Genomic DNA, 13514 nt, shown 5'->3' on the forward strand with positions numbered 1-13514 from the left:
CTGATCAAAAAATATCATAGAACATAAATTGTAGGAAACAGAATTCTCTACAAAAAAGGTCTCTGAACATTTTGCCATAGCTCGCTTCGTTTCCGAGATATTTGCAGATATATCTCAAGGGAAGGGGCCTGACGGACATATTTCGAGGTATTTCTTCTTCTTGTTGTTCTTCTTCTGCACAGCTAAGCTGGAAGTGGCATTTGCGGCTCGCACTAGTGCAGAGTTATCTCAAAGAAAGGGGCCACTGTGTTTCTGTATCTCTATTATGTTGGTGCGGCTTCGGAACTTTTAAATATCTCGATGTATCTCGAAAACTACGCTTCTGATCAAAAAATATCATAGAACATAAATTGTAGGAAACATAATTCTCTACAAAAAAGGTCTCTTAACATTTTGCCATAGCTCGCTTCGTTTCCGAGATATTTGCTGATATATCTCAAGGGGAGGGGCCTGACGGACATATTTCGAGATATTTCTTCTTCTTGTTGTTCTTCTTCTGCACAGCTAAGCTGGAAGTGGCATTTCCAGCTCGCAATAGTGCAGAGTTATCTCAAAGAAAGGGGCCACGGTGTTTCTGTATCTCTATTATGTTGGTGCGGCTTCGGAACTTTTAAATATCTCGATATATCTCGAAAACTACGCTTCTGATCAAAAAATATCATAGAACATAAATAGTAGGAAACATAATTCTCTATAAAAAACGTCTCTTAACATTTTGCCATAGCTCGCTTCGTTTCCGAGATATTTGCAGATTCAGCTCAAAGGAACTGGCCTGACGGACATATTTCGAGATATTTCTTCTTCTTGTTGTTCTTCCTCTGCACAGCTAAGCTGGAAGTGGCATTTGCAGCTCGCAATAGTGCAGAGTTATCTCAAAGAAAGGGGCCACGGTGTTTCTGTATCTCTATTATGTTGGTGCGGCTTCGGAACTTTTAAATATCTTGATATATCTCGAGAACTACGCATCTGATCAAAAAATATCATAGAACATAAAAAGTAGGAAACTTAATTCCCTACAAAAAAGGTCTCTTAACATTTTGCCATAGCTCGCTTCGTTTCCGAGATATTTGCAGATTTATCTCAAGGGAAGGGGCCTGACGGACATATTTCGAGATATTTCTTCTTCTTGTTGTTCTTCTTCTGCACAGCTAAGCTGGAAGTGGCATTTGCGGCTCGCACTAGTGCAGAGTTATCTCAAAGAAAGGGGCCACGGTGTTTCTGTATCTCTATTATGTTGGTGCGGCTTCGGAACTTTTAACTATCTCGATGTATCTCGAAAACTACGCTTCTGATCAAAAAATATCATAGAACATAAATTGTAGGAAACATAATTCTCTACAAAAAAGGTCTCTTAACATTTTGCCATAGCTCGCTTCGTTTCCGAGATATTTGCAGATATATCTCAAGGGAAGGGGCCTGACGGACATATTTCGAGATATTTCTTCTTCTTGTTGTTCTTCTTCTGCACAGCTAAGCTGGAAGTGGCATTTACAGCTCGCAATAGTGCAGAGTTATCTCAAAGAAAGGGGCCACGGTGTTTCTGTATCTCTATTATGTTGGTGCGGCTTCGGAACTTTTAAATATCTTGATATATCTCGAGAACTACGCATCTGATCAAAAAATATCATAGAACATAAAAAGTAGGAAACTTAATTCTCTACAAAAAAGGTCTCTTAACATTTTGCCATAGCTCGCTTCGTTTCCGAGATATTTGCAGATTTATCTCAAGGGAAGGGGCCTGACGGACATATTTCGAGATATTTCTTCTTCTTGTTGTTCTTCTTCTGCACAGCTAAGCTGGAAGTGGCATTTGCGGCTCGCACTAGTGCAGAGTTATCTCAAAGAAAGGGGCCACGGTGTTTCTGTATCTCTATTATGTTGGTGCGGCTTCGGAACTTTTAAATATCTCGATATATCTCGAAAACTACGCTTCTGATCAAAAAATATCATAGAACATAAATTGTAGGAAACAGAATTCTCTACAAAAAAGGTCTCTGAACATTTTGCCATAGCTCGCTTCGTTTCCGAGATATTTGCAGATATATCTCAAGGGAAGGGGCCTGACGGACATATTTCGAGGTATTTCTTCTTCTTGTTGTTCTTCTTCTGCACAGCTAAGCTGGAAGTGGCATTTGCGGCTCGCACTAGTGCAGAGTTATCTCAAAGAAAGGGGCCACTGTGTTTCTGTATCTCTATTATGTTGGTGCGGCTTCGGAACTTTTAAATATCTCGATGTATCTCGAAAACTACGCTTCTGATCAAAAAATATCATAGAACATAAATTGTAGGAAACATAATTCTCTACAAAAAAGGTCTCTTAACATTTTGCCATAGCTCGCTTCGTTTCCGAGATATTTGCTGATATATCTCAAGGGGAGGGGCCTGACGGACATATTTCGAGATATTTCTTCTTCTTGTTGTTCTTCTTCTGCACAGCTAAGCTGGAAGTGGCATTTCCAGCTCGCAATAGTGCAGAGTTATCTCAAAGAAAGGGGCCACGGTGTTTCTGTATCTCTATTATGTTGGTGCGGCTTCGGAACTTTTAAATATCTTGATATATCTCGAGAACTACGCATCAGATCAAACAATATGATAGAACATAAAAGGTAGGAAACTTAATTCTCTACAAAAAAGGTCTCTTAACATTTTGCCATAGCTCTCTTCGTTTCCGAGATATTTGCAGATATATCTCAAGGGAAGGGGCCTGACGGACATATTTCGAGATATTTCTTCTTCTTGTTGTTCTTCTTCTGCACAGCTAAGCTGGAAGTGGCATTTGCGGCTCGCACTAGTGCAGAGTTATCTTAAAGAAAGGGGCCACTGTGTTTCTGTATCTCTATTATGTTGGTGCGGCTTCGGAACTTTTAAATATCTCGATGTATCTCGAAAACTACGCTTCTGATCAAAAAATATCATAGAACATAAATTGTAGGAAACATAATTCTCTACAAAAAAGGTCTCTTAACATTTTGCCATAGCTCGCTTCGTTTCCGAGATATTTGCTGATATATCTCAAGGGGAGGGGCCTGACGGACATATTTCGAGATATTTCTTCTTCTTGTTGTTCTTCTTCTGCACAGCTAAGCTGGAAGTGGCATTTCCAGCTCGCAATAGTGCAGAGTTATCTCAAAGAAAGGGGCCACGGTGTTTCTGTATCTCTATTATGTTGGTGCGGCTTCGGAACTTTTAAGTATCTTGATATATCTCGAGAACTACGCATCAGATCAAACAATATCATAGAACATAAAAAGTAGGAAACTTAATTCTCTACAAAAAAGGTCTCTTAACATTTTGCCATAGCTCTCTTCGTTTCCGAGATATTTGCAGATTTATCTCAAGGGAAGGGGCCTGACGGACATATTTCGAGATATTTCTTCTTCTTGTTGTTCTTCTTCTGCACAGCTAAGCTGGAAGTGGCATTTGCAGCTCGCAATAGTGCAGAGTTATCTCAAAGAAAGGGGCCACGGTGTTTCTGTATCTCTATTATGTTGGTGCGGCTTCGGAACTTTTAAATATCTTGATATATCTCGAGAACTACGCATCTGATCAAAAAATATCATAGAACATAAAAAGTAGGAAACTTAATTCTCTGCAAAAGAGGTCTCTTAACATTTTGCCATAGCTCGCTTCGTTTCCGAGATGTTTGCAGATTTATCTCACGGGAAGGGGCCTAACGGACATATTTCGAGATATTTCTTCTTCTTGTTGTTCTTCTTCTGCACAGCTAAACTGGAAGTGGCATTTCCAGCTCGCAATAGTGCAGAGTTATCTCAAAGAAAGGGGCCACGGTGTTTCTGTATCCCTATTATGTTGGTGCGGCTTCGGAACTTTTAAATATCTCGATATATCTCGAAAACTACGCTTCTGATCAAAAAATATCATAGAACATAAATTGTAGGAAACATAATTCTCTATAAAAAAGGTCTCTTAACATTTTGCCATAGCTCGCTTCGTTTCCGAGATATTTGCAGATTCAGCTCAAAGGAACTGGCCTGACGGACATATGTCGAGATATTTCTTCTTCTTGTTGTTCTTCCTCTGCACAGCTAAGCTGGACGTGGCATTTGCAGCTCGCAATAGTGCAGAGTTATCTCAGAGAAAGGGGCCACGGTGTTTCTGTATCTCTATTATGTTGGTGCGGCTTCGGAACTTTTAAATATCTTGATATATCTCGAGAACTACGCATCTGATCAAAAAATATCATATAACATAAAGAGTAGGAAACTTAATTCTCTACAAAAAAGGTCTCTTAACATTTTGCCATAGCTCGCTTCGTTTCCGAGATATTTGCAGATTTATCTCAAGGGAAGGGGCCTGACGGACATATTTCGAGATATTTCTTCTTCTTGTTGTTCTTCTTCTGCACAGCTAAGCTGGAAGTGGCATTTGCGGCTCGCACTAGTGCAGAGTTATCTCAAAGAAAGGGGCCACGGTGTTTCTGTATCTCTATTATGTTGGTGCGGCTTCGGAACTTTTAAATATCTCGATGTATCTCGAAAACTACGCTTCTGATCAAAAAATATCATAGAACATAAATTGTAGGAAACATAATTCTCTACAAAAAAGGTCTCTTAACATTTTGCAATAGCTCGCTTCGTTTCCGAGATATTTGCAGATTTATCTCAAGGGAAGGGGCCTGACGGACATATTTCGAGATATTTCTTCTTCTTGTTGTTCTTCTTCTGCACAGCTAAGCTGGAAGTGGCATTTGCGGCTCGCACTAGTGCAGAGTTATCTCAAAGAAAGGGGCCACGGTGTTTCTGTATCCCTATTATGTTGGTGCGGCTTCGGAACTTTTAAATATCTCGATATATCTCGAAAACTACGCTTCTGATCAACAAATATCATAGAACATAAATTGTAGGAAACATAATTCTCTATAAAAAACGTCTCTTAACATTTTGTCATAGCGCGCTTCGTTTCCGAGATATTTGCAGATTCAGCTCAAAGGAACTGGCCTGACGGACATATTTCGAGATATTTCTTCTTCTTGTTGTTCCTCCTCTGCACAGCTAAGCTGGAAGTGGCATTTGCAGCTCGCAATAGTGCAGAGTTATCTCAAAGAAAGGGGCCACGGTGTTTCTGTATCTCTATTATGTTGGTGCGGCTTCGGAACTTTTAAATATCTTGATATATCTCGAGAACTACGCATCAGATCAAAAAATATCATAGAACATAAAAAGTAGGAAACTTAATTCTCTACAAAAAAAGTCTCTTAACATTTTGCCATAGCTCTCTTCGTTTCCGAGATATTTGCAGATTTATCTCAAGGGAAGGGGCCTGACGGACATATTTCGAGATATTTGTTCTTCTTGTTGTTCTTCTGCACAGCTAAGCTGGAAGTGGCATTTGCAGCTCGCAATAGTGCATAGTTATCTGAAAGAAAGGGGCCACGGTGTTTCTGTATCTCTATTATGTTGGTGCGGCTTCGGAACTTTTAAATATCTTGATATATCTCGAGAACTACGCATCTGATCAAAAAATATCATAGAACATAAAAAGTAGGAAACTTAATTCTCTACAAAAAAGGTCTCTCAACATTTTGCCATAGCTCTCTTCGTTTCCGAGATATTTGCAGATTTATCTCAAGGGAAGGGGCCTGACGGACATATTTCGAGATATTTCTTCTTCTTGTTGTTCTTCTTCTGCACAGCTAAGCTGGAAGTGGCATTTGCAGCTCGCAATAGTGCAGAGTTATCTCAAAGAAAGGGGCCACGGTGTTTCTGTATCTCTATTATGTTGGTGCGGCTTCGGAACTTTTAAATATCTTGATATATCTCGAGAACTACGCATCTGATCAAAAAATATCATAGAACATAAAAAGTAGGAAACTTAATTCTCTACAAAAAAGGTCTCTTAACATTTTGCCATAGCTCGCTTCGTTTCCGAGATATTTGCAGATTTATCTCAAGGGAAGGGGCCTGACGGACATATTTCGAGATATTTCTTCTTCTTGTTGTTCTTCTTCTGCACAGCTAAGCTGGAAGTGGCATTTGCAGCTCGCAATAGTGCAGAGTTATCTCAAAGAAAGGGGCCACGGTGTTTCTGTATCTCTATTATGTTGGTGCGGCTTCGGAACTTTTAAATATCTCGATGTATCTCGAAAACTACGCTTCTGATCAAAAAATATCACAGAACATAAATTGTAGGAAACATAATTCTCTACAAAAAAGGTCTCTTAACATTTTGCCATAGCTCGCTTCGTTTCCGAGATATTTGCAGATTTATCTCAAGGGAAGGGGCCTGACGGACATATTTCGAGATATTTCTTCTTCTTGTTGTTCTTCTTCTGCACAGCTAAGCTGGAAGTGGCATTTGCGGCTCGCACTAGTGCAGAGTTATCTCAAAGAAAGGGGCCACGGTGTTTCTGTATCCCTATTATGTTGGTGCGGCTTCGGAACTTTTAAATATCTCGATATATCTCGAAAACTACGCTTCTGATCAAAAAATATCATAGAACATAAATTGTAGGAAACAGAATTCTCTACAAAAAAGGTCTCTGAACATTTTGCCATAGCTCGCTTCGTTTCCGAGATATTTGCAGATATATCTCAAGGGAAGGGGCCTGACGGACATATTTCGAGGTATTTCTTCTTCTTGTTGTTCTTCTTCTGCACAGCTAAGCTGGAAGTGGCATTTGCGGCTCGCACTAGTGCAGAGTTATCTCAAAGAAAGGGGCCACTGTGTTTCTGTATCTCTATTATGTTGGTGCGGCTTCGGAACTTTTAAATATCTCGATGTATCTCGAAAACTACGCTTCTGATCAAAAAATATCATAGAACATAAATTGTAGGAAACATAATTCTCTACAAAAAAGGTCTCTTAACATTTTGCCATAGCTCGCTTCGTTTCCGAGATATTTGCTGATATATCTCAAGGGGAGGGGCCTGACGGACATATTTCGAGATATTTCTTCTTCTTGTTGTTCTTCTTCTGCACAGCTAAGCTGGAAGTGGCATTTCCAGCTCGCAATAGTGCAGAGTTATCTCAAAGAAAGGGGCCACGGTGTTTCTGTATCTCTATTATGTTGGTGCGGCTTCGGAACTTTTAAATATCTTGATATATCTCGAGAACTACGCATCAGATCAAACAATATGATAGAACATAAAAGGTAGGAAACTTAATTCTCTACAAAAAAGGTCTCTTAACATTTTGCCATAGCTCTCTTCGTTTCCGAGATATTTGCAGATATATCTCAAGGGAAGGGGCCTGACGGACATATTTCGAGATATTTCTTCTTCTTGTTGTTCTTCTTCTGCACAGCTAAGCTGGAAGTGGCATTTGCGGCTCGCACTAGTGCAGAGTTATCTTAAAGAAAGGGGCCACTGTGTTTCTGTATCTCTATTATGTTGGTGCGGCTTCGGAACTTTTAAATATCTCGATGTATCTCGAAAACTACGCTTCTGATCAAAAAATATCATAGAACATAAATTGTAGGAAACATAATTCTCTACAAAAAAGGTCTCTTAACATTTTGCCATAGCTCGCTTCGTTTCCGAGATATTTGCTGATATATCTCAAGGGGAGGGGCCTGACGGACATATTTCGAGATATTTCTTCTTCTTGTTGTTCTTCTTCTGCACAGCTAAGCTGGAAGTGGCATTTCCAGCTCGCAATAGTGCAGAGTTATCTCAAAGAAAGGGGCCACGGTGTTTCTGTATCTCTATTATGTTGGTGCGGCTTCGGAACTTTTAAGTATCTTGATATATCTCGAGAACTACGCATCAGATCAAACAATATCATAGAACATAAAAAGTAGGAAACTTAATTCTCTACAAAAAAGGTCTCTTAACATTTTGCCATAGCTCTCTTCGTTTCCGAGATATTTGCAGATTTATCTCAAGGGAAGGGGCCTGACGGACATATTTCGAGATATTTCTTCTTCTTGTTGTTCTTCTTCTGCACAGCTAAGCTGGAAGTGGCATTTGCAGCTCGCAATAGTGCAGAGTTATCTCAAAGAAAGGGGCCACGGTGTTTCTGTATCTCTATTATGTTGGTGCGGCTTCGGAACTTTTAAATATCTTGATATATCTCGAGAACTACGCATCTGATCAAAAAATATCATAGAACATAAAAAGTAGGAAACTTAATTCTCTGCAAAAGAGGTCTCTTAACATTTTGCCATAGCTCGCTTCGTTTCCGAGATGTTTGCAGATTTATCTCACGGGAAGGGGCCTAACGGACATATTTCGAGATATTTCTTCTTCTTGTTGTTCTTCTTCTGCACAGCTAAACTGGAAGTGGCATTTCCAGCTCGCAATAGTGCAGAGTTATCTCAAAGAAAGGGGCCACGGTGTTTCTGTATCCCTATTATGTTGGTGCGGCTTCGGAACTTTTAAATATCTCGATATATCTCGAAAACTACGCTTCTGATCAAAAAATATCATAGAACATAAATTGTAGGAAACATAATTCTCTATAAAAAAGGTCTCTTAACATTTTGCCATAGCTCGCTTCGTTTCCGAGATATTTGCAGATTCAGCTCAAAGGAACTGGCCTGACGGACATATGTCGAGATATTTCTTCTTCTTGTTGTTCTTCCTCTGCACAGCTAAGCTGGACGTGGCATTTGCAGCTCGCAATAGTGCAGAGTTATCTCAGAGAAAGGGGCCACGGTGTTTCTGTATCTCTATTATGTTGGTGCGGCTTCGGAACTTTTAAATATCTTGATATATCTCGAGAACTACGCATCTGATCAAAAAATATCATATAACATAAAGAGTAGGAAACTTAATTCTCTACAAAAAAGGTCTCTTAACATTTTGCCATAGCTCGCTTCGTTTCCGAGATATTTGCAGATTTATCTCAAGGGAAGGGGCCTGACGGACATATTTCGAGATATTTCTTCTTCTTGTTGTTCTTCTTCTGCACAGCTAAGCTGGAAGTGGCATTTGCGGCTCGCACTAGTGCAGAGTTATCTCAAAGAAAGGGGCCACGGTGTTTCTGTATCTCTATTATGTTGGTGCGGCTTCGGAACTTTTAAATATCTCGATGTATCTCGAAAACTACGCTTCTGATCAAAAAATATCATAGAACATAAATTGTAGGAAACATAATTCTCTACAAAAAAGGTCTCTTAACATTTTGCAATAGCTCGCTTCGTTTCCGAGATATTTGCAGATTTATCTCAAGGGAAGGGGCCTGACGGACATATTTCGAGATATTTCTTCTTCTTGTTGTTCTTCTTCTGCACAGCTAAGCTGGAAGTGGCATTTGCGGCTCGCACTAGTGCAGAGTTATCTCAAAGAAAGGGGCCACGGTGTTTCTGTATCCCTATTATGTTGGTGCGGCTTCGGAACTTTTAAATATCTCGATATATCTCGAAAACTACGCTTCTGATCAACAAATATCATAGAACATAAATTGTAGGAAACATAATTCTCTATAAAAAACGTCTCTTAACATTTTGTCATAGCGCGCTTCGTTTCCGAGATATTTGCAGATTCAGCTCAAAGGAACTGGCCTGACGGACATATTTCGAGATATTTCTTCTTCTTGTTGTTCCTCCTCTGCACAGCTAAGCTGGAAGTGGCATTTGCAGCTCGCAATAGTGCAGAGTTATCTCAAAGAAAGGGGCCACGGTGTTTCTGTATCTCTATTATGTTGGTGCGGCTTCGGAACTTTTAAATATCTTGATATATCTCGAGAACTACGCATCAGATCAAAAAATATCATAGAACATAAAAAGTAGGAAACTTAATTCTCTACAAAAAAAGTCTCTTAACATTTTGCCATAGCTCTCTTCGTTTCCGAGATATTTGCAGATTTATCTCAAGGGAAGGGGCCTGACGGACATATTTCGAGATATTTGTTCTTCTTGTTGTTCTTCTGCACAGCTAAGCTGGAAGTGGCATTTGCAGCTCGCAATAGTGCATAGTTATCTGAAAGAAAGGGGCCACGGTGTTTCTGTATCTCTATTATGTTGGTGCGGCTTCGGAACTTTTAAATATCTTGATATATCTCGAGAACTACGCATCTGATCAAAAAATATCATAGAACATAAAAAGTAGGAAACTTAATTCTCTACAAAAAAGGTCTCTCAACATTTTGCCATAGCTCTCTTCGTTTCCGAGATATTTGCAGATTTATCTCAAGGGAAGGGGCCTGACGGACATATTTCGAGATATTTCTTCTTCTTGTTGTTCTTCTTCTGCACAGCTAAGCTGGAAGTGGCATTTGCAGCTCGCAATAGTGCAGAGTTATCTCAAAGAAAGGGGCCACGGTGTTTCTGTATCTCTATTATGTTGGTGCGGCTTCGGAACTTTTAAATATCTTGATATATCTCGAGAACTACGCATCTGATCAAAAAATATCATAGAACATAAAAAGTAGGAAACTTAATTCTCTACAAAAAAGGTCTCTTAACATTTTGCCATAGCTCGCTTCGTTTCCGAGATATTTGCAGATTTATCTCAAGGGAAGGGGCCTGACGGACATATTTCGAGATATTTCTTCTTCTTGTTGTTCTTCTTCTGCACAGCTAAGCTGGAAGTGGCATTTGCAGCTCGCAATAGTGCAGAGTTATCTCAAAGAAAGGGGCCACGGTGTTTCTGTATCTCTATTATGTTGGTGCGGCTTCGGAACTTTTAAATATCTCGATGTATCTCGAAAACTACGCTTCTGATCAAAAAATATCACAGAACATAAATTGTAGGAAACATAATTCTCTACAAAAAAGGTCTCTGAACATTTTGCCATAGCTCGCTTCGTTTCCGAGATATTTGCAGATTTATCTCAAGGGAAGGGGCCTGACGGACATATTTCGAGATATTTCTTCTTCTTGTTGTTCTTCTTCTGCACAGCTAAGCTGGAAGTGGCATTTGCGGCTCGCACTAGTGCAGAGTTATCTCAAAGAAAGGGGCCACGGTGTTTCTGTATCCCTATTATGTTGGTGCGGCTTCGGAACTTTTAAATATCTCGATATATCTCGAAAACTACGCTTCTGATCAAAAAATATCATAGAACATAAATTGTAGGAAACATAATTCTCTATAAAAAACGTCTCTTAACATTTTGTCATAGCTCGCTTCGTTTCCGAGATATTTGCAGATTCAGCTCAAAGGAACTGGCCTGACGGACATATTTCGAGATATTTCTTCTTCTTGTTGTTCTTCCTCTGCACAGCTAAGCTGGAAGTGGCATTTGCAGCTCGCAATAGTGCAGAGTTATCTCAAAGAAAGGGGCCACGGTGTTTCTGTATCTCTATTATGTTGGTGCGGCTTCGGAACTTTTAAATATCTTGATATATCTCGAGAACTACGCATCAGATCAAAAAATATCATAGAACATAAAAAGTAGGAAACTTAATTCTCTACAAAAAAAGTCTCTTAACATTTTGCCATAGCTCTCTTCGTTTCCGAGATATTTGCAGATTTATCTCAAGGGAAGGGGCCTGACGGACATATTTCGAGATATTTCTTCTTCTTGTTGTTCTTCTGCACAGCTAAGCTGGAAGTGGCATTTGCAGCTCGCAATAGTGCATAGTTATCTGAAAGAAAGGGGCCACGGTGTTTCTGTATCTCTATTATGTTGGTGCGGCTTCGGAACTTTTAAATATCTTGATATATCTCGAGAACTACGCATCTGATCAAAAAATATCATAGAACATAAAAAGTAGGAAACTTAATTCTCTACAAAAAAAGTCTCTTAACATTTTGCCATAGCTCTCTTCGTTTCCGAGATATTTGCAGATTTATCTCAAGGGAAGGGGCCTGACGGACATATTTCGAGATATTTGTTCTTCTTGTTGTTCTTCTGCACAGCTAAGCTGGAAGTGGCATTTGCAGCTCGCAATAGTGCATAGTTATCTGAAAGAAAGGGGCCACGGTGTTTCTGTATCTCTATTATGTTGGTGCGGCTTCGGAACTTTTAAATATCTTGATATATCTCGAGAACTACGCATCTGATCAAAAAATATCATAGAACATAAAAAGTAGGAAACTTAATTCTCTACAAAAAAGGTCTCTCAACATTTTGCCATAGCTCTCTTCGTTTCCGAGATATTTGCAGATTTATCTCAAGGGAAGGGGCCTGACGGACATATTTCGAGATATTTCTTCTTCTTGTTGTTCTTCTTCTGCACAGCTAAGCTGGAAGTGGCATTTGCAGCTCGCAATAGTGCAGAGTTATCTCAAAGAAAGGGGCCACGGTGTTTCTGTATCTCTATTATGTTGGTGCGGCTTCGGAACTTTTAAATATCTTGATATATCTCGAGAACTACGCATCTGATCAAAAAATATCATAGAACATAAAAAGTAGGAAACTTAATTCTCTGCAAAAGAGGTCTCTTAACATTTTGCCATAGCTCGCTTCGTTTCCGAGATGTTTGCAGATTTATCTCACGGGAAGGGGCCTAACGGACATATTTCGAGATATTTCTTCTTCTTGTTGTTCTTCTTCTGCACAGCTAAACTGGAAGTGGCATTTCCAGCTCGCAATAGTGCAGAGTTATCTCAAAGAAAGGGGCCACGGTGTTTCTGTATCCCTATTATGTTGGTGCGGCTTCGGAACTTTTAAATATCTCGATATATCTCGAAAACTACGCTTCTGATCAAAAAATATCATAGAACATAAATTGTAGGAAACATAATTCTCTATAAAAAAGGTCTCTTAACATTTTGCCATAGCTCGCTTCGTTTCCGAGATATTTGCAGATTCAGCTCAAAGGAACTGGCCTGACGGACATATGTCGAGATATTTCTTCTTCTTGTTGTTCTTCCTCTGCACAGCTAAGCTGGACGTGGCATTTGCAGCTCGCAATAGTGCAGAGTTATCTCAGAGAAAGGGGCCACGGTGTTTCTGTATCTCTATTATGTTGGTGCGGCTTCGGAACTTTTAAATATCTTGATATATCTCGAGAACTACGCATCTGATCAAAAAATATCATATAACATAAAGAGTAGGAAACTTAATTCTCTACAAAAAAGGTCTCTTAACATTTTGCCATAGCTCGCTTCGTTTCCGAGATATTTGCAGATTTATCTCAAGGGAAGGGGCCTGACGGACATATTTCGAGATATTTCTTCTTCTTGTTGTTCTTCTTCTGCACAGCTAAGCTGGAAGTGGCATTTGCGGCTCGCACTAGTGCAGAGTTATCTCAAAGAAAGGGGCCACGGTGTTTCTGTATCTCTATTATGTTGGTGCGGCTTCGGAACTTTTAAATATCTCGATGTATCTCGAAAACTACGCTTCTGATCAAAAAATATCATAGAACATAAATTGTAGGAAACATAATTCTCTACAAAAAAGGTCTCTTAACATTTTGCAATAGCTCGCTTCGTTTCCGAGATATTTGCAGATTTATCTCAAGGGAAGGGGCCTGACGGACATATTTCGAGATATTTCTTCTTCTTGTTGTTCTTCTTCTGCACAGCTAAGCTGGAAGTGGCATTTGCGGCTCGCACTAGTGCAGAGTTATCTCAAAGAAAGGGGCCACGGTGTTTCTGTATCCCTATTATGTTGGTGCGGCTTCGGAACTTTTAAATATCTCGATATATCTCGAAAACTACGCTTCT

The sequence above is a fragment of the Osmia lignaria genome, unplaced genomic scaffold (assembly GCF_051020975.1).
Source record: "Osmia lignaria lignaria isolate PbOS001 unplaced genomic scaffold, iyOsmLign1 scaffold0002, whole genome shotgun sequence".
Classification (NCBI taxonomy): Eukaryota; Metazoa; Arthropoda; class Insecta; order Hymenoptera; family Megachilidae; genus Osmia; species Osmia lignaria.